The sequence below is a fragment of the Dasypus novemcinctus genome, chromosome 22 (genome assembly GCF_030445035.2).
Source record: "Dasypus novemcinctus isolate mDasNov1 chromosome 22, mDasNov1.1.hap2, whole genome shotgun sequence".
NCBI lineage: Eukaryota > Metazoa > Chordata > Mammalia > Cingulata > Dasypodidae > Dasypus > Dasypus novemcinctus.
Genome location: NC_080694.1, coordinates 43,239,758 through 43,260,990, shown reverse-complemented (window position 1 = coordinate 43,260,990; position 21,233 = coordinate 43,239,758). Strand labels below are relative to the sequence as shown.

The 21,233-nt window shown below is 39.7% G+C and overlaps 1 protein-coding gene across 1 annotated transcript in view; it reads right to left on the bottom strand.

Moving 5' to 3' along the window:
- Nucleotides 1–21,233, bottom strand: part of SYCP2L (synaptonemal complex protein 2 like) — a 141,766-nt gene that overhangs the window by 55,253 nt on the left and 65,280 nt on the right. The window lies entirely within an intron of this gene.

The following is a 21,233-nucleotide window of genomic DNA, read 5'->3' as shown; positions in this document are numbered from 1 at the left end:
TTGGACTCGTCAACATATTATTTCCTTATTTGTTGTAGGGTCACTACATCCTGTGTTGAATTGTGTGCTCCCCCCTCCCCCCCCAAAAAAAAATATGTCCAAGTCCTAACCCCTTGGTACCTGCAAATGTGACCTTACTTGGAAATAGGGTATTTGCAGATGTAATCAAGTTAAGATGAGGTCATACTGGATTAGTTATGGCCCTAAACTCAATGACTAGAGCCCTTACAAGGAGTGGGAGGCACGAATACTGGAGAGGCAGCTACATGAAGACAGAGGCATGGCCTGGAGTTACGCCCCACAAGCCAAGGGATGCCAAGGATTTCCAGCAACCACCAAAGCCAGAGGCAGCAAGGAAGGATTCTCCCCTACAGGTTGAGCCCTCTTGAGTTAGTCCCTAAAAGGTCCAAAGAGCCAGGTGAGAGGACATGCCCTGTTGGGAAGCAGCAGCAGAGGGACTGTCATGCTGCTGATGACAGCAGCAGGGGACCCCCCAGGAGAACCACGTACGTACGACCTGATGCGTGACCAGCCGAGGGGACAAAGCTTTGGGAACCAACTAGATTCCTTAGCTCTCCCCCCTTGGGCAAGCTCTTTTTGGGGACCAGGGAGCCAAGCCAGAGCCCAGCTCTACCACTGCACCAGGCTCATGGAGAACACCAAGCCCTCAACAGGACCTTGCCTTGGGACCAAGGGTGGGAGATTGAGCACCACAGGAGTTACACATTTTTTTTTCTGTGCTTATGTGCCCTCCTCCTCCACAGTAAACAGGACCATGCTTTTAAGAGTCTGGGTGTTGTTGCAAATGCTAGTTCTCTCAGTTCACAGAGGGAGTTACGGAGGAATGAGAGGAGCCATTTGCCCCTGGTATTCTTTAGCTAACTTGCTGGCCATCATCTATAAGAGCCTCCAAGCCATTCCCGCATCTTAACAGAGGCTTCCTAGAAACTAAGCCTTATCCAGAGAATATCTCGTGAGGGGAAGTTCAGGTAGCATATCTGGCTGCTAATGGGATCTGCCTGAGGCTTTGTGGAACCCGTGAAGTCCAAGGGCAGGTAAACTGCCCCACCCATAAATGCTGGCCCCATCCGAAAGCAAACCTGAAATCATGTACACTTTACACTAACATTCATAAAAAGAGAGCGTAGAGAATAGAATACACGGTAGGAAAGTAAGTACTCTGGTTTGTGTGAATGTTTTTTCATCCTTCAAGAGAATAGTCGAAAATGTCTGTTATTTTGACAATCAAATTAAGATGATACAGAATTACTTTAAAGTGTTTAATAATCTTATGAACACATCTAAACAACAAAATTAAAAGAAGATAAACCACTTCTATGGAATTAACAAATGTTAAATTTGCTTAGTTTTTTTTTTTTCACCAAGCACTGTGCTAAACACATTATATAAACCATCAGTATTAACCATGACAAGACCTTGCAGGGAAATTTTTTTTTTACAGCTTTACTGGGACGTAATTGGCTTCTATAAACATATTTCGAGAGTACAACTTGAGCAATTTTGACATAATGTGTACACCCACAAAACCATAACCACAATCAGAATAATATATCACAGTCACAAGTTCCCTCCTGCCTCTTTGTAATCTCTCCCTCACATGCCTCCATACAGCTCCATGTCTATGCAACCACTGATCCATTTTTGGTCATCATAGATTACTTAGAATTTTCTGGCATTCTATATAAATGGAATCCTACATTACTTTTCGGTCTGGCTACTTTCATTTGGTCTATTTTTTTATTCACTTATATTACATCTATCTATATCTGTCTACATATATCAATAGCTCATTCCTTTCTATTTCTAATATTCCATTTTAAGGATATACCAAAATTTATTTGCTCATCACCTATTGTTGGACATTTGGTTGTTTACAGTTTGGGGTTATTACAAATGACATGGTTATAAACATTCAGGTACAGCCTCTGCATGAATATATATTTTCATGTCTCGAGTAAATAGTGAAGATTGAAATTGTTGGGACGTAGGGTAGGTATATACTTAACATTTTAAGAAACTGCCCGCAGTATATGGAGTTCCAATTGTTCCACCTTCTCACCAACACTTTCTAATTTTTGTCATTCTAATAGGTATGAAGCAATATCTTGAAGTTTTAATTTACCTAATAACTAATGATTTAAACAATTTTATATGTGCTTACCTCCATCTGTATATCTTCCTTGGTGAAGTAGCTGTTCAAATCTTTTGCCCATATGTTTACTGGATCATTTCATTATTGAGTTCAGAGTTCGTATCTTATTTCATATATAAAAGCTTTATCATACACACACACTTCACGGATATTTTCTGAAAATCTGTGGCTTGCCCTTTCACTTTCCTAAGGGTGATTTTCAAAGAACAGAAGATATTCATCCACTTCCCTATTTAGGCCTGTTTTGATTTCTTTTAACATTGAGATGCAGTTTTCTGAACACAAGTGCTTTACATCATTGGTTAAGTTTATTCCTGACTATTTGAGTTTTATCTGTCATATTTTATTTTCACCACTCTTTTGACTCTTTTAGTTACTTTTATGGACATAATCTTTATTTCTAGACTCTCTTCCAGGCCTCTCTCTTCTGTCTTTTCTTTGCAGGCTCTAGCACACCCTTTAGTATTTCTGAAAATTTGGTCTCTTGCTTAGAAATTATCTTAGTTTCAGTTTATCTGTGAATATTCTAATCTCGCCCTCATTTTTGAAAGAAAGTCTTGCTGAATATAAGATTCTTGGCTGGAAGTTTTTCTCTTGTAGTATCTTAAATATATCAGACCACTCTTCTTGACTACATGGTTTCTGGTGAGAAATCAGCATTAATCTTACTGGGTATCCCTTATATGTTATGCGTTGCTTTTCTCTTGCTGTTCTCAGAATTCTTTGTTTTTGGCCTTTGACATTCTGATGAGTATGTGTTTTGGAGTTGGTCAATTCAGATTTTTTTGGATGGGAGTACGTTGTGCTTCTTGGACATGAATATCTATGTCCTTTAATAAGGTTCAGAAATTTTCTACCATTATTTCTTCAAATATTCCTTCTGCCCCTTTACCCTTCTCTTTTTCTTGGACACCCATGATATATATGTTTGCACACCTTTGACTGTCATTTAGTTCCCTGAGACCTTGTTCAATTTTTTCCATTCTTTTCTTCATCTATTCTTTTGTATGTTCTCTTTCAGAGGCCATTTTACCAAGCTCATCAATCTTTTCTTCTGCCTCCTCAAATCTGCTTTTATAGGATTCCAATGTTTTTAAAATTTCATTTATTGCACCTTTCATTCCCATAAGATCTGCTATTTTTCTATGTATGCTTTCAAATTCTTTGTGCTCACCCAGTGTCTTCTTAATATCCTTAATTTCTTTAACCATCTCATTGAATTTATTAAGGAGATTTGTTTGAACATGTATCTTCAAATAGTCGTCTCAACTCCTTTATGTCGTCTGGAGGCTTACCTTGTTCCTTTAACTGGGCCATAGCTTCCTGTTTCTTGGTGTGGATTATAATTTTTTGTTGGTGTCTTTGTATCTGGTTTACTAGAGTATTTATTCTGGGTGCCGTTTTGTTGTTATTTTTATTTTTTATTTATTATTTATTTCTCTCCCCTTCCCTGCACCGCCCCCCCCCCCAGCTGTCTGCTTTCTGTGTCCATTCGCTGTATATTCTTCTTTGTCCGCTTGTATCCTTGTCAGCGACACCCAGAATCTGTGTCTCTTTTTGCTGCATCATCTTGCTGCATCAGCTCTCCGTGTGTGCAGCACCGCTCTGGGGCAGCCTGTGCTTTTTTCACACTAGGCAGCTCTCCTTACAGGGCGCACTCCTGGTGCGTGGGGCTCCTTTACATGGGGGACACCCCTGCATGGCATGGCACCCCTTGCACCCATCAGCACTGCACGTGGGCCAGCTCATCACACGGGTCAGGAGGCCCGGGGTTTGAACCATGGACCGCCTATGTAGTAGGCCAACACTCTATCCGTTGAGCCAAATCCACTTCCCCTAGGTGTACTTTTTCTCTTTAGTTTAGGGCTTCCTGCCCTTTCTCCCTTGCTGGTTGTGCAATAAAAGCCAAGGTTGTAATTGGTGCTATAAGCTGTGGAGGCTCAAGCTGTCCTCATTGCTCCAGGGACCAATGAAGCTTCTCCCAACTTTCTCCTTTGCCAGGGGAAGGGACAGAGTCACAGCTGCGTGGAATAATCAAAATCATGCAGGCCTCGACTGTAGTTGCCCAGAGACACTGATGAAGCTTCACGCCCCTTTCTCCCCTGCCTGGGACAGGGATAGACCTGCAGGTGTGGGCAGCAATCTATGCTGTGTGGGTTCAAGTGACCGCAGTGGCCCTGGCAGACTTCCAGTTTTCAGTCTGTGCCGGCAGTTACCTGGATACACTGGTGCAGGGCCCACCAGCCTCCTCCCTGCCAGAGGCAGGGCTGAAGCCTACTGTAGGGCTTCAAGCTGATCTGGGTTAAAGAAACTGGTTCCTACTGTCACTGAGATTCTCAATCAGCCCCCTTCAGCTTAGGGCAGAGTCACAGTGGCGGCCACCAGCCTCTTTCTGACTTGGACAGATTCACACCCCAGCTGTTCCCAGCGTTATACCTTAGCCGGCAGAGTCTGCCAATCAGTAGCCAAAACTGGTGGCCAACCGTCTCCTCCTCCCATTTTTGGAAAATGGAGCTTCCAATTCCAGCCACAGAACAGCTCCTGGGGCGGCTGGTGCTACCAGAGCAGGACAATCACTGGCCTCAGCAGCTTGGCTGGTAATTTCCTGGAAAGGCTGGCACAGGTCCCCACAGCTTTCTCCCTGCTTGGGGTGGCACTGGGGCCTAGACTAGAGCTGCAATCTGACCTGGATGGAAAGAAGCCGGTTCCCCCAGCACTGGGATTATCAGTCCACCCTGCTTCCCCTCGTGCCAGGCGCGGAGTTAAGATGGCAGTTTCCGGCCTCTTTCTGGCTTGGACAGGCTCAAACCTCAGCTCTTCTCAGAATTATACTGCAGCCCACTGAATTTCCTCATCATAGCTGAAATTGGTGCCCAACCGTCTCTTCCTCCCCCGTTTTGGGGAAGTGGAGCTTTCAGTTCCAGCCGCGGAACGGCTCCTGAGGCAACTCGTGCCTCCAGTGGAGGATGGGCCCTGGCCTCCAGGACGTGGAGCCTCTACTTATGAGTCTTCTCTGCAGATGGGCAGTCTCCTCCTTCCACTCCTTCAAGGATGTGGCAGGATGCTCTTCTGGTCTCCTGGCCTCCCCAAACAGGTGCTCCAGCTACCTCCAGAGAGCTCTGGGTGCTTACTAACTGCCCTGTAGCAGGAGCTGACTCTAGGAGGTCCTTCCGCCTCCCCCCTTCCGCCTCCCCCTCCTTGCTGTTTTTGCTGTAACCATTCATTGTGTGTTCTGTATCGATTTCTCTTTTTGTCTTCTCTTCTTGTTTTTTCTCCTCTAGGATTCTCCAGGATTCGATCCTGGGGACCTCTGATGTGGAGAGAGTTTCCCTGTCAGCCACACCACCTCAGATCCTGGTTTCTGCTGTGCTTCACCTTGACTCTCACCTTCGTCTCTCTTTTGCTGCATCATCATCTTGCTGCATGACTCACTTGTGCGGGCATTTGTGTGGGCACTCGTCTCACCGCACAGGCACTCACATGGACACTTGGCTCACCATGCAGGCACTTGGCTCACTGTGTGGGCACTGGCTCACCACACAGGCACGCTTTCTCTTCTTTTTCACCAGGAGGCCCCAGGGATTGAACCCAGGTCCTCCCATATGGTAGGCGGAAGCTCTATCACTTGAGCCATATCCACTTTCCTCTAATAACTTTTGATTAGATGTCAGACATTGTGAATTTTACATTTCTGGGTGCTATTTTCATTCCTATAATTATTTTTGAACTTTGTTCTGAGATGCAGTTGAATTGGCTGGAAACGATTTGAGTCTTTCGTTTCTTGTTTTAGGATATTTTAGGCAGTATTAGAACAGTGGTTAGTCTAGGACTAGTTATCCCCCACTACCAGGCTACCTCCTTCTGAGTATACTCCTCAGTACCCCATTTGAGAACTGTCCCTCTTCCTGGCACTGTGTGAGGTCTGAGCACTCTTCCTGTTCATTCTTTCAGGCGGTTTTGCTCCTGCTTCAGGTGGTTTCCTTACTTGCATGCACTGGTCAGTGCTTTGCTGAAGAGGGCACATCTCCAGAGGGCTCTCCATGTGCGGTTCTCCCTGAGATTCTTCCCTGCACACTCCAGACCCCCTTGGTGTCCCTGGAATTTGAGCTTGATCAGCTCAACTCAGAAGGATCACCAGTCTCTGCTTAGCTTCCTCCTCCTTGCACCATGGCATGATTGCTCTTAAGGTAGGAAGCTTGGGCGATCACAGTGTTCACCTAGGTTCTGTTTTCCCATCTTTCAGGAACCACTGTCCTTTGTCGCCCAGTGTCTAATATTTGAAAACTATTGTTTCATTTCTTTTGTCTTTTCTTTTTTTGGTTGTTTCAGGCAGGAGGGTGAATCTGATCCCTGTTACTTCATCTGAGCCAAAAGAGGGTGGCATCAATAGGTTAATATTAACCCCACTTTACAGATGAGGGGTATGAGACTTGGGATATTATTCAGGACCTAAAACTTATACAAAAATTAGCTCAAAATGTAACAGACTTAAAAGAAAATACAAATCTATAAATCTTTTAGAAGGTAACATAAGAAAAAAATCTTTGGGCTCTAGGGCTCAGTAAAGCATTCTCACATGACAGCAAAATCACAGTCAATGAATAAAATGACAACTGGACTCCATCAAATTTTAAAACTTATACTCTGCAAAAAAAAAAACAGTAAGAGGGTGAAAAGGCAAGGTAAAGACATGATAAAATGTTTGCAAACCACATTTCTGACGAAGGACTCATAATTACAATCTATAAATTCAACATTAAATAGAATAATTCTGTTAGGAGCAAAAGACGTGAGGAGACGTGTAAGGGAAATGCCCTAATCAAAACTTAATCATGCCCAGGTACAGACCAGATTACAAACATAATCCAATATCTATTTTTGGAATTCAAAACCATATCAAACCGCTACAAACATGCACCAACCATTAATACTGTATAAAAGCTGTGTAGTAGAGATAAATGGGTAAAACAAGTCCTACTGCTGCCACTAAATTCACTCTACAGACACGTGAAATGCTTAGCTTACTCACCTTTGTTTTTATGTACTGTCGCTCAAAGGCAGGAGATCACAGAATTGTTCATATTGTATTACTATCCAAGGCCACAAACTAACAAAATCAAAATAATCTGAAAATTCAAGTGAATAATTTTTAAATGTGGGCTTATTTTTCTGACAACTCCAATATGCTGCATACCTGCATACTCATTTTTCTACATGTACTGAAAAGATTGCATTGATATAAGTCAGGCTCATTTTGAAATTCATTTAAAATAAAGTATAGTGGGCAACCAAGATGGTGGTGTGAGGTGTTTCAGGGTTCTGTGCATCCACAAACTGGCAAAACCATTTTCCTCAGAGCTCCAAAAAAACAATTAAAGGGTCACAGTGACAAAGTGCACCAAATGAAGAAACATCATCTTAAATGATAGGAAAAGCTTGTGGTGGACTTAGCAGCCTCTGTCCCATCCTCTCAGTGGCTCAGTGTAGAGCCAACCTGTGTACTCAGTACAGATCACTGAACCGGTACCAGAGGGAGCAGACTAACCCCTATGTGCATAGTGGGATGCATATAGACAGTTATGTCTGTATCTATGTAATGGCAGCCTAAACAACTGAACCAGGACACTGTTCTCTACTCACCATCCCAGAATTTGCCCTGCATGCAAAAGCAACTTGTGAACAGCTAAACCACTGTTGGAAACAATCAAGTTGAATTGTCCCAGAGAAAAGGATTAACAGTTTCAAGCCATACAATAGAGCACATGGGAGGGAGAGAAAGCCCATTTCATAGGGAGAAGGGGCATTCAGATCCCTATACACAGGGAATACATAAAGTGATGGCCATATGCCCAGAACATACACATGCTCAGAAAAGACTGGAGAGGACCCAGTGCTTTTGCCTTAGACTGATCTTCTCTGAAGGAGGGCAGCAGTCAACACAGAGCCAATCTGCAAAGACTGTGAAAGATGTTGTTTTTTGGTTTTTTTTTTGCATTGGTGTGTTTTGTTTTTGTTGGCTCATGGCACTCAAGGACATCTCCCTTATATCATTAGCTACAAACAAACTTAGGGAACAGTGAGCTCAGGGACTAAATCCCAGTGTCAAGACTTTAAAATATTAAAATGCATATTTTATAACAAAATATTGTAAGAGAAACAAAGAACCAGGAAAGGATGGAACATCTAAAGGAACAGGAGAAAAATCCAGAAATCATCAATGAAGACTACTAGACTGTGGACATCCTGGACAAAGTTTAACAATAATCCTCAATATTGCTTAAGGAGATAAGGAAGATACAGAGAAAGAATGAAAGGATATCAGGGAAACAATGAATAAACAATTTGAGAATCTCAAGAGAGAAATTTTAAAAAGGAACCAAACAGAAATACTGGAGTTGATGTCCCCGGTAAGTGAAAAATTCCCTAGAGGGCTTCAACAGTAGACTGGAACTGACAGAAGAAAGAATCAGTGAATTCAAAGATACGACAATTGAAATGATTCAGGCTAAGGAACAGAAAACAAAAAGACTAAAGAAATGAGAATGGAGCCTTAAAGATCCATGGGACACCATCAAGTGTACTAATAGACACATTATGGGAGCCCCAGAAGGAGGAGAGAGAGAAGGGGCAGAAAGAATACTCAAAAGAATGTCAGAAAATTTATCAAATTTAACAAAAGGCATGAATATACACATTTAAGAATCCCAATGAACCCTGAACAACATAAACTCAAAGACACATTAAAACCAAACTGTCAAACACCAAAGACAAAGAGAGAAACCTGAAAGCTGCAATGAGAAGCAACCTGTCGCATACAAGGGAGACCCAATAAGATTAAGTGCTTATTTCTCATCAGAAACCATACACCTAACAGAAGAGGCCTGAAAATATATGAGCAAATATTGACAGATTTAAAGAGAGAAATAGTTCTACATTAATAGGAGACTTCAATACACCACTTTCAATAATGGATATAATACCTAGAGAGAACATCAGTAAAGAAATAGAAGGCTTGAATGATACTCTAAGCCACTTACACCTAACAGATATATATAGCAACACTTTACCCAACAGTAATAGAATACACAGTCTTCTCTAGTGCGCACTGATCACTATCCAGGATAGATTCTATGTTAGATCACAAAACAAGTCTCAGTAAATTCAAAACTACTGAAATCATACAATGTATTTTCACTGACCACAATGGAACAAAACTAGAAGCCAATAAAAGGAAAGCTGGAAAATTCTCAAATATGTAAATTTAAATAATGGACTCTTAATCAATATTCAAGAAAAAATAACGAGGGAAGTTAGGAAATAACTTGAAGCAAATGAAAACACAAACTACAAAATGTTACAGTATGCAGCAAAGGCAGTTGTGAGAGGGAAGTTTATTGCTATAAATGCTTACATTAAAGAAGAAGAAAGATATCAAATCAGAGACTAACCTCACAACTGGAGGATCCAGAAAAGAAGAGCAAGCTAAACCCAAAGGAAGCAATAGGAAGGAAATAAAGATTAGAGAGAAATGAAAAAGAATTTTAAAAAGAGAATCAACAAAACCAATGGCTGATTCTTTGGAAAGATCAGTAAAATCAACCAACCATTAACTAGACTAACAAAGAAAATAAAAACAAAGTACCCAAATAACAAAAATCATAAATAAAGTGGGGAGATTACCACTGACTCCATAGAAGTAAAAAATATTTTAGCAGGGTACCATAATAACTGTATGCCAACAAATTAGATAACCTAGATAATTTGGACAAATTCCTAGAAACATACAAACTACCCTGACTCAAGAAGAAGTAGAAGACTTTAACAGACCAAAGCAAGTAAAGAGCTTGAATCAATAATTAAAAACCACCCAACACAGAATATCCTAGGACCAGAAGACTATATTGGTTAATTTTACCAAATATTGTAAGAAGAATTAACACCACTGCTGCATAAACTCATCTGAAAAACTGAAGAGGAGGTAACATTAACTGTAACTCATTGTGTGAGACCAGCATAATCTTAATCCCAAAGCCAGATAATGATACAAGATAAGTAAAATACAAAGCAATATCCCTTATGAACATAGATGCAAAAATTCTCAAAAAAATCAGCATTTTATAAAACAATAAGGATTATACAACATGATAAAGTTAGATTTGTCCCAGGTATACAAGGGCGGTTCAACATAAGCACATTCACTAGTGTAATACAGCAAAGAACACTCCAAAAGTATACAAATGGCCAATAAGCACATGAAATGATGTTAAACATCATTAGCTATTTGGGAAACACAAATCCAATCTATGAGACATCATTTCATACCTACTAGAATGGCTATTATTTTTAAAATGGAAAATAAGGGTGGCAGACTTGGCCCAGTGGTTAGTACGTCCGTCTACCACATGGGAGGTCCACAGTTCAAACCCCAGGCCTCCTTGACCCGTGTGGAGCTGGCCCATACGCAGTGCTGATGCGCGCAAGGAGTGCTGTGCCACGCAGGGGTGTCCCCCACATAGGGGAGCCCCACGTGCAAGGAGTGCACCCCATAAGGAGAGCCGCCCAGCACGAAAGGAAGTGCAGCCTGCCCAGGAATGGTGCCGCACACATGGAGAGCTGATGCAAGATGACGCAACAGAAAGACACACAGATTCCCGTGCCACTGACAACAAAATGGAAAATAAGTGTTGGAGATGATCTTGAGAAATAAGAACTCTTATGCATTATTGGTGGGGCTATAAAATTGTGCAGCCAAAAAACGAAACAGTTTGGCAGTTCCTCAGAAAGTTAAACGTAGAATTACCATGTCCCAGCAATTCCATTCCCAGATATACCTCAAAGAATTGAAAACAGGGACTCAAACAAATATTTGTACACCAATGTTCATATGAGCTTGTTTGCAATAGCCAAAAGTTGGAAACAACTCAAGTGTTCAACAACAGATGAGTGGAGAAACAAAATGTGGTATATACACAATGGAATATCCTTCAGTCCTAAAATGGAATCAAGTTCTGATACATATTTAGCATGGATAAACCTTGAAAACATATTTAGTGAAGTAAGACAGACATAAACAGAACAAATATATAATGTCACTGATAGGAAATACTTAGAACAAGCAAATTTTCAGAGTCAGATTAGCAAGGGTGCTGAAAGGGGAATATTAAATAGGTACAGAATTTCTTTTGGGTGATGAAAATATCTTGGAAATAGAATTTAGTAATGGTAGCACAATATTCCAAATAAAATTAATATTGCTGTATTGTAAACATGAAAATGGTTAAAATGGGAAAATTTATGTAGCATATATATTAGCAAAATAAAATTAAAGAAAAAAATGAAGGATAAATGGAGACTTTTCAGACATAAAAAACTGAAAAAATTATTCAACAAGCAGACCTGCATAAGAATATTAAAATCTTTCAAGCAGGAAGAAAATGATATCAGATGGAAATCTCTACACAAAGGGATGAAGAAGAGTGGAAATGGTAAATATATGGGTAAATATGAAATATTTTTTTTTAAATACCTTTAAAGTATACTTGTTGTGCAGTAAAGTGTTAACATAGTAGACCTGAGACATATTTTAGAAAGACCTGTTTGCATGGTTGGCCCTTGGCTTGCATCTGGGAACCTGGATATCAAGAGTTCCCACCATTTCCCACTGTTCCTAAAGTCTTTGTACAAACAATGCAGCTTATGCTGAAAAACCATTTTCATTCTGGGAGTATGGAAATTAGGTACAAGCTAAGCAGAGGGCATTCACAATCAAAACTTTGTGCACTGAGTCTCTAATGAGAATTCACAGTAGGCTGTATTTCACATATGTTGCCACAATTCATTACTGGAACTAAGAACATGCTGTGTGACTCTAGGGTATGGAGGACTCTTAGAAGTTTGCATTTGGCTTTCTACTGGACTTTGCCGCATGTTTTTACCCCTTTGCTGATTTTGCTTTGTATCCTTTCATTGTAATAAAACTTTGCCATGAATAAGACTATGTGCTGAGTCCTGTTGAGTCTTCCAGTGAACCATCAAACCTGGGGGGTTGTTATTGGGACCCCCTGACACAATTGTTCTAAATAAAGCTCATAAAAATGTATTGTTGCAACTTCTGAAAAGATGGCATCAGAGTAGGTAGGCAGGGTTCAACTCTCTCACAAAAAGAATGGAGGAAGGGCAAAAAGCTGTCTGAAGGACCTGTTCTGGGGATCTGCAGACCAGGAGATACCTGTGGATCCCCCAGGAAGATCAGGGACTGAAAAATGAGAGACTGAAATGAAAAACATGAGTTACAAAACCTGGGAACAGCACCCATCCCCCACCATTAAAGCAAACAGCCTGGATAAAACATGTGACTTACTGCAGCTAACTGAGAGGAGAACATGTATCTTGCTCCCTGGGAAGAGGGAGGGTTCAGTGGAGGGTGGAGAATGAGTTCTATTCAGTGAATTCAGCCAGCAGAGTCCACTTTGAAACTCAGTGATGGCCAGAGCAAAATCACAGGCAAGTCAAGGTTGAAAGAGTCACCTCTGTGGAAAGATTCACTGACAAGCAACATCTGCTTGCCCAATCAGGAAAGTGCAAGAGGGAAAACTGATGTTAGGTGTCTCTTGTCACAAGATTCTGGGAACAGTTCTGCATCCCATTAGTGAGTTCCTGGACTATTTTGATAACTAAAACTGGGCAATTTTCAAGATTCAGAATAAGCTAAACCAAAATCAGAGAAGAGCCATGAAATAAAATGACTAGACAAAAGGCAAACATTAACTGTTAGAATAAATTCACTGAAAAAATCAGATGCCTAACATAAACAAAGAATTATAAGCAATACTAAGGAATAGGAAGAGATAGTCCAGCCAAAAGAACAAACCAAAAATACTACCAAAACACAGGATTTAAGACAGTTGAGCAATGATAATTACACAAATCTCCTAAATCAATTCAAGGAGCTGAAGGAAAATATGATTAAAGAGTTGAAAGATATTTAAAAAGACACAGGAAGCATAGAGAACAATTTGAAAGCCTGCAAAGAAATATAATAGAGTGTATTGGAATGAAAGACACAATGGATGAGATTGAAAATACATTAGAAGCACATAATGGCAGATTTGAATTGATGGAAAAAAGAATTAGTGAAATTGAGGACAGAACAACTGAACTTGAGAAGACAGGAGAAAAAGAAAGTACAGAATGGAAAAAATTGAACAGGGTTGCTGGGAATTGAATGATAAGGCAAAATGCACAAACATATGCATTATTGGTCCTCCAGAAGGGGAAGAGAATTGAAAAGGGGCAGAAGGAATAGTTGAGGAAATAACAATGGTAAACTCCCCAACCCTAATGAAAGACATAAATATGAATATCCAAGAAGGACAACACACCCTAAACAGAATAGATCTGAATAAATCTAAACCAAAGACACCTACTATTCAGAATGACAAATACCAGAAACAGAGGATTCTGAAAAAGGAAGAGAAAAGCAACACATTACATACAAGAGAATTTCAGTAAGATTAAGTGCTGATCTCACATCAGAAACCATGCAGTTGTAAGGAAAGTGGTATGAAGGAGAAAAACTGCAGCCAAGAAGTCTGTTTCCGACAAAACTGTCCTTCAAAAATGAGGGCGAGGAAAGCAGCTGTAGCGGGCACCCACCTACCACACAGGAGGTTCTAGGTTTGGTTCCCAGTGCCTCCTAAAGAAGACATGCAAGACAGCAAGCTGACATGACAGGATGGTGCAGCGAGCTGACACAACAAGATGATACAATGAAGAGACACAAAGAGGAAACATAATGAGAGACACATCGAGTGAGGAGCAGAGATGGCTCAAGCCAATGGGTGCCTCCCTAACACATGGGAGGTCCCAGGTTTGGTTCCCAGTGCCTCCTAAAAAGAAAATGATCGCACAACAAATGGACAGAGAGAGCAGACAGTGAGCACGAACAATGAGGGGAGGGAGATAAATAAATTAATTAATTATTTTTAAAAATGATGGTGAGGTTAAAGTTTTCACGGACAAACAAAAACAGAGAATATATTACCAAAAGACCAAATTTACAAGAGATACTAAAGGGAGTGCTTTCAACCTGAAAGGAAAGCATATGGGCAAGAGACTTGGAGAAGAGCTTAGAAATGAAGATTTTTAGGAAGAGCAAATTAAAAGGCACAGAGACATATGATATTAAGATATGACAACAGAAAGCCAAAGGATAAAATGGACAAAGTAATGCCTTTACAGTAATAACATTGAATGTTAATGGAGTGAATTTCCAATCAAAAGACATAGAATGACAGAATGTATGAAAGAAAGAGCCATCTATATGTTGTCTACAAGAGACTCACCTCAGACATTAAGGACACAACTGGGTTGAATGTGAAAGGTTGGAAAGAGATATTATACAAACCTAATAACCAAAAAAGATATGGAGTAGTGATACCATATCAGACAAAATAGATTTTAAATGCAAAACTGTTGGGAGAGATGAAGGTCATTATATATTAATAAAAGGGGTAATTCATGAAGAATAACTTTAATAAATATGTACGTACCTAACCTGGGTGCCCCAAAATACATGAGGCACACACTGGCAAAACTGAAGGGAAAAATAGACATCTCTACCATAATAGTTGGATACTTCAACCTGCCATTCTTGGCATTGCTTAGAACATCTGAACAGAGGTTGAAAAAGAAATAGAGGGCTTGGATGATATGATAAATAAGCTAGAAATAACAGACATTTTTCAAGCATTACACACCAAAGGGGCAGGATGTACATTCTTTTCAGACACTCATGGATCCTTCTCCAGATGAACCATAAGTTGGTCATAAGACAAGTCTCAATAAGCTTAAAAAGATTGAAATTAGACAAAACACTTTGTCTGACCATAACGGAATGAAGCTATAAATCGATAATGGACAGAAAAGGAAAAATTCACAAATAAATGTAGATTAAAGAACACTCTTAAATAGTCAGTGTGTCAAAGAAGAAATTCCAAGAGAATTCAGCAAAAATCTGGAGACAAATGGAAATGAGAACACAACATCTCAAAACCCATGTGATACAACAAAGGCAGTGCTGAGAAGGAAATTTCTAGCCCTCACTGCTTATATTTAAAAAGAACTAAAATTTAAGATCTAACTGCACACTTGGAGGAACTAGAAAAAAACAGCAAACTAATCCAAATCAAGCCAAAGGAAATAAATAGTAAAGATCAGAGCAGAAATAAATGAAATTGAGAACAACAACAACCAAAAAAAAAAAAAAATCAACAAACAACAGAGAGAATCAACAAAATCAACAAAATCAAAAATTAGTTCTTCAAGGAGATCAACAAAATCGACAAACCCTCAGCTAGACTGACAAAAAGAAGATGGAAATAAATAAAATTAGAAGTAAGAGGGAGTACATTACCACTGACCCTGAAGAAATAAGAGACATCATAAGAGGATGGTATGAACAACTGTACACCAGAAAACTATACAATGTAGAAGAGATGGACAAATTCCTAGAAAAACATGAACTACACTGACCCTAGATTAGAAGACCTCAACAAACCAATTATGAGTAGAAATTGAAATAGTCACCAAAAACCTCCCAGGAAGCAGATGTGGTTCAAGCAGTTGAATTCCCACCTCCCACATGGGAGGTCCCGGGTTTGGTTCCCAGTGCCTCGTGAAAAAACAAAAACGGACAAGTGAAACAGATGAGGAAGTCAAATGGGGGAAGGAGATATGGCTCAGTGGTTGAGTGTCAGCTTCCCACATATGAGGTCCCAGGTTGATTTCCGAGTACATCAAAAAATTTTAAAATAAATGAAAAATTAAAAATCTCCCAAAGATGAAAAGCACAAGACTAGATAGCTTCACAGGTGAATTCTACAAATTTTACTGAAAGATGATCTAATACCAATCTTGCTCAAGCTCTTTTAAAAAACTGAACAGGAAAGAACACTACCAAACTTATCTGACAAAGCTAACATCACCCTATTACCAAAACCAGATAAAGATACTATGAAAAAAGAAAATTAGGGTAGCGGAGTTGGCCCAGTGGTTAGGGCGTCCACCTACCACATGGGAGGTCCACGGTTCAAACCCTGGGCCTCCTTGACCTGTGTGGAGCTGGCCCACGCACAGTGCTGACATGCACAAGGAGTGCCGTGCCACGCAGGGGTGTCCCCCATGTAGGGGAGCCCCACGTGCAAGGAGTGCGCCCTGTAAGGAGAGCTGCCCAGTGCGAAAGAAAGTGCAGCCTGCCCAGCAATGGTGCCACACACCGAAAGCGGACACAACAAGATGACACAACAAAAAGAAACACAGATTGCCGTGCCACTGACAACAACAGAAGCAGACAAATGAGAACACAGAGCAAATGGATGCAGAGAACAGACAACCAGGGCAGGGGGGTGGGGGGGGGGGTGGGGAGGAAGGGGAGAGAAAAATAAATAAATCTTTTTTTTTTTTTAAAGAAAATTAGAGACCAATATCTCTAATGAATACGGACACAAAAATCCTCAACAAAATACTTGCAAACAGAATCCAAAAGCATATTAAAAGAATTATACACCACGATCAAGTGGGTTTTATTCCATGAATGCAAGAGTTGTTCAACACAAGAAAATCAGTGTAATAAACCACATTGATAAATTGAAGAAAAAAAATCACATACACCTCTTGATTATTGCAGAAAAAGCATTTGACAAAATTCAGCATCCTTTCTTGATAAAAACACTCTCAAAGATATGAATAGAAGAAAGCTTTCTCAACATGGTAAGGGGCATATATGAAAAACCTATAGCTAGCATTGTTTATAATGGTGAAAGACTGAAAGCTTTCCTGCTGAGATCAGGAAGAAGACAAGGATTCCCACTGCTATTTAATATTGTGCTAGAAGTTCTACCTAGAGCAATTCAGAATGATAAAGAAATAAAAGGCACCCACATAGGAAAGGAAAAAGTAAAACCTGTGCTATTCACTGATGATAGGATCCTATAGCTAAAAAAAATCCTGAAAAATCCACAACAAAGCTACTAGAATAGATGACTTCAGCAAAGTGGTGGGATACAAGATTAATATGCAAAATACAGTAGCATTTCTATGCAGTACTGATGGGAAACCCAAGGAGGAAGTCAGGGGGAAAGTTCCATTTATAATAGAGACTAAAAGAATCAAGTATTTAGGAATAAATTTAACTAAGGATATAAAGGACTCAGAAAACTACAAAACATTGCTAAAAGAAACCAAAGACCTAAATAAACAGAAGGACATTCTGTGTTCATGGATTGGAAGGCTAAATATCATTAAGATGTAATTTCTACCCAAACTGACCTATAGAGTCAATGTCTTTTTTTGCAGAAATGGAAAAACCAATTATCAAATTTATTTTGAATGGCAAAGAGGCCCAAAAGCACCAAAAGTCTTAAAAATGAAGAATGAATTTGGAGGCCTCTCACTTTCTAACTTTAAGCCATGTTCTTAGTTACAGTGGTAAAAATAGCATGGTACTGGCATAAAAATAGACATATTGACAAATGGAACTGAGTCAAGCACCCAGTAATATACCCTCACATCTACAGTCAAGTGATTTTTGACAAGGCTGTCAAGCCCACCCAGCTGGGCCAGGACAGTCTATTCAAAAATTGGTGCTGGGAAAACTGGATATCCATAACCAAAAGAAAGAAAGAGAATGTGTATCTCACACTTTTTTTTCCACACTTTATTTTTTAAAAAGCTCAAAATGGATCAAGAATCTAAATTAAAAAGCCACAACCATAAAACTTCTAGAAGAAAATGTAGGAAAACATCTTCAAGATTTTGCAGTAGGCAGTGCTTTCTTTAACCTTATATCCAAAGCACAAGTAATGAAAGAAAAAATAGATAAGGGGGACCACCTCAAAATTAAACACTGTTCTTCAAGAAAGTAAAAAGATAGCCAGTTCATTGGGAGAAATTTGGAAACCATATATCTGATAAAAGTTTGATATCCTTTGTAGCAGTTTGATATAGTTGATGAATTCCAAAAAGAAATATTGGATTATGCTTGTAATCTGATCTGTACCTGGGCATGATTGAGTTATTTTTAGGGCGTTGCATCCCCACCCTTTGGTGGGTGGGGACTCACAGATAAAAGGAATGGCAAAGGACAGAGTTGGAGCTTTTGATGCAAGGATTTTTGATGTTAGAGTTTGGTGCTGGAGACCCAGGAAGTCAGCACACAGGGGAAAGAGAAGCCAGCCCCAGGAAGGAAGGAATCTTGAAGCCAGATTAAAGCAAGCCCCAGGAATGTAGGAACCCAGGAAGCCTGATCCCTTGCAGACATCAGCAGCCATCTTGCTCCAAACAGACTTTGGTGAAGGAAGTAACTTAGGCTTTGTGGCCTGGTATCTGTAAGCTCCTACCCCAAATAAATACCCTTTATAAAAACCAACCAATTTCTGGTATTTTGCATCAGCACCCCTTTGGCTGACTAATACATCCATGTTATAAAAAGATCATATAACTCAACAATAAAAAGTCAAGCAACACAATTTAAAAAATGGGCAAAGGACATGAATGGACATTCCTCCAAAAAGGAAATACAAATGGCTAAAAAGTACATGAAAAAAATGTTTAACATCACTAGCTATTAGGGACATACAGATCAAAACTACAATGAGATACCATTTCACACCTGACAGAAAGGCCATTATTTAAAAAAAAAAAAAAAAAAGCAAAAGAACCCCAGAACACTACAAGTGAAGAGGATGTAGAGAAATAAAAACATTTCTCCACTGCTGATAGGAATGTAGAATGGTGCAGTGTCTGTGGAAGACAGTCTGGCAGACCTCAAGAAGCTGAGGATAGAACTGTCGTATGATCCTCAATCCCATTATTAGTAATATATTCAGAAGAACTAAAAGCAAGGATGCAAAGAGACATTTGCATACCTATGTTCATAGCAACATTATTCACAACTGCTAAACTCTGCAACCAGCCCAAGTGCCCATCAACTGATGAATGAACAAAATGTGGTATATACGTACAATGGAATACTATTCAGCAGTAAGAAGAAATGAAATCAGGATGCATATGAGAACATGGATGAACCGTGAGGATATTATGTTAAGTGAAATAAGCCAGACACAAAAGGCAAATATTGTATGGTCTCACTTACATGAACTAAGTACAATGAGTAACCTCTAGAGTATAGGTTACTAGGAAATAGAATGTGGGTTGAGAATGGGAGTTGATGCTTAATGTATGTAGAATTCTTAATAAGGTTTATTATAAAATTATGGAAATGAAAAGAGGTGATGTCAACACAGTAGAGTGAGCATAGCTAACACTGCAGATTTATAAACGAAATGGTGTCTAAAGAAGGTAGTCTGTGGACGTAAATGTCAATTGCAAAGAAGCTAAAGATAATCTAGGGTATGTAGTACAGTGATTTCAGTGGTGGATGAAGACTGTGATTAATAGTATAAATATGGGAAGTGTACGTGGCTCAATTGATAGAGCATTCACCTACCATATAGGAGGTCCAGGGTTCTAACCCAGGGCCTCCTGGCCTGTGTAGTGAGCTGGCCCACACAGTGCTGCCATGCACAAGGAGTGCCGTGCCACGAAGGGGTGTCCTCCTCGTAGGGCTGCCCCACGTGCAAAGGAGTGCACCCCACAAGGAGAGCCACCCTGCATAAAAAAAGCACAGCCTACCTAGGAGTGGCACCACACACATGGAAAGCTGACGCAGCAGGATGACACAATAAAGAAATACAGATTCCCGGTGCCACCAAGAATGCAAGTAGACACAGATGAATACACAGCAAATGGACACAGAGAGCAGACAACGGTGGGGGGTGGAGGGGGGAGCAGGAAGGGGAGAGAAAATAAAATAAATCTTAAAATAGTATAAATAGGAGAATTTTTTCTTTTACGAAGTGTTAAGAATATGTTGATATATGGGAAATTTACAACCAATGTAACTTTTAGAAGACAGTTAACAGTAATATTGTAATATTTTTGTATTAATGGCAATGAAGTTTTATCAATTCCAAGGGATAATAATAGGAGGTTATAAGGGAGTATCAAATTTTCCCTTTTGGAGTAATGAAAATGTTGTAAAATTGACCAAAGCGATGACAGCACAACTCTGTGATGAAAATGAGCGCCACTGAGTGTACACTTTGGATGGATTATAAAAAGCATGGGTATGCATAGCATAGGTAAGCCAGTGGTGGAAGATTCAGTGTAGTTAATGGGACCAATACAAGAATGTTCTTTCTTGAACTATAACAAATGTATAATACTAAGACGGGGTGTTAATAATCAGGTATGTTGGGCAGAAAACACACCAAATATAATATATGGGCTGTATAACTACTGTAATAATATTATAACAATGTTCTTTCATGGTTTGTAACAAATGTTTCACAACAATGCAAGGTATTGATGGTGGGATATATTGAAACCCTGTATGGTGATATGCATATTTGTTTTGTAACTACACAACTTTTACTATTCACTTCTTGGTTTTGTGTGTTTACGTATGAATTATATATTTTTATAAAATTTTATTAAAAAGTGCATTGTTGCAGAAAATGCACTGTTGCAGTTTTAACATATCTAGAAGTAAAAATTATGACAAAAAGTAGAAATGGTATGATAGTGTTGTAAGGTTCTTATATATAAGTGATAAGTTACCAGCAGGTCAAGGAGGAAAAGTTAAAAATGCATGTACAAACCCAAAGCAGTGGCTAAAAAATAGTTATACTCAATTTATCCAAAAGAAAGCAGAAAAAGGAAAAGAACAAAGAACAGTACAAATAGGAAACAAACACGAAGGTGATAGGAAGAAATGCAGTCATATCACTCATCATATAAAATGTAAATGGTCCAAATAGCCCGGTAAAAAGATAGATATCACCATATTCAGTTAAAAAGCAAGACAACTTTATGCTGCCTATAATAAGCCCATCTTAGCTCTATAGACCCAAACAGACTGAAAGTAGGATGGGAGGATCCAAGATGGGGGAGCAGGGAACCGCAGGCTGCATCTTTCTCTAGAAACTGTGAGAAGGTGGCA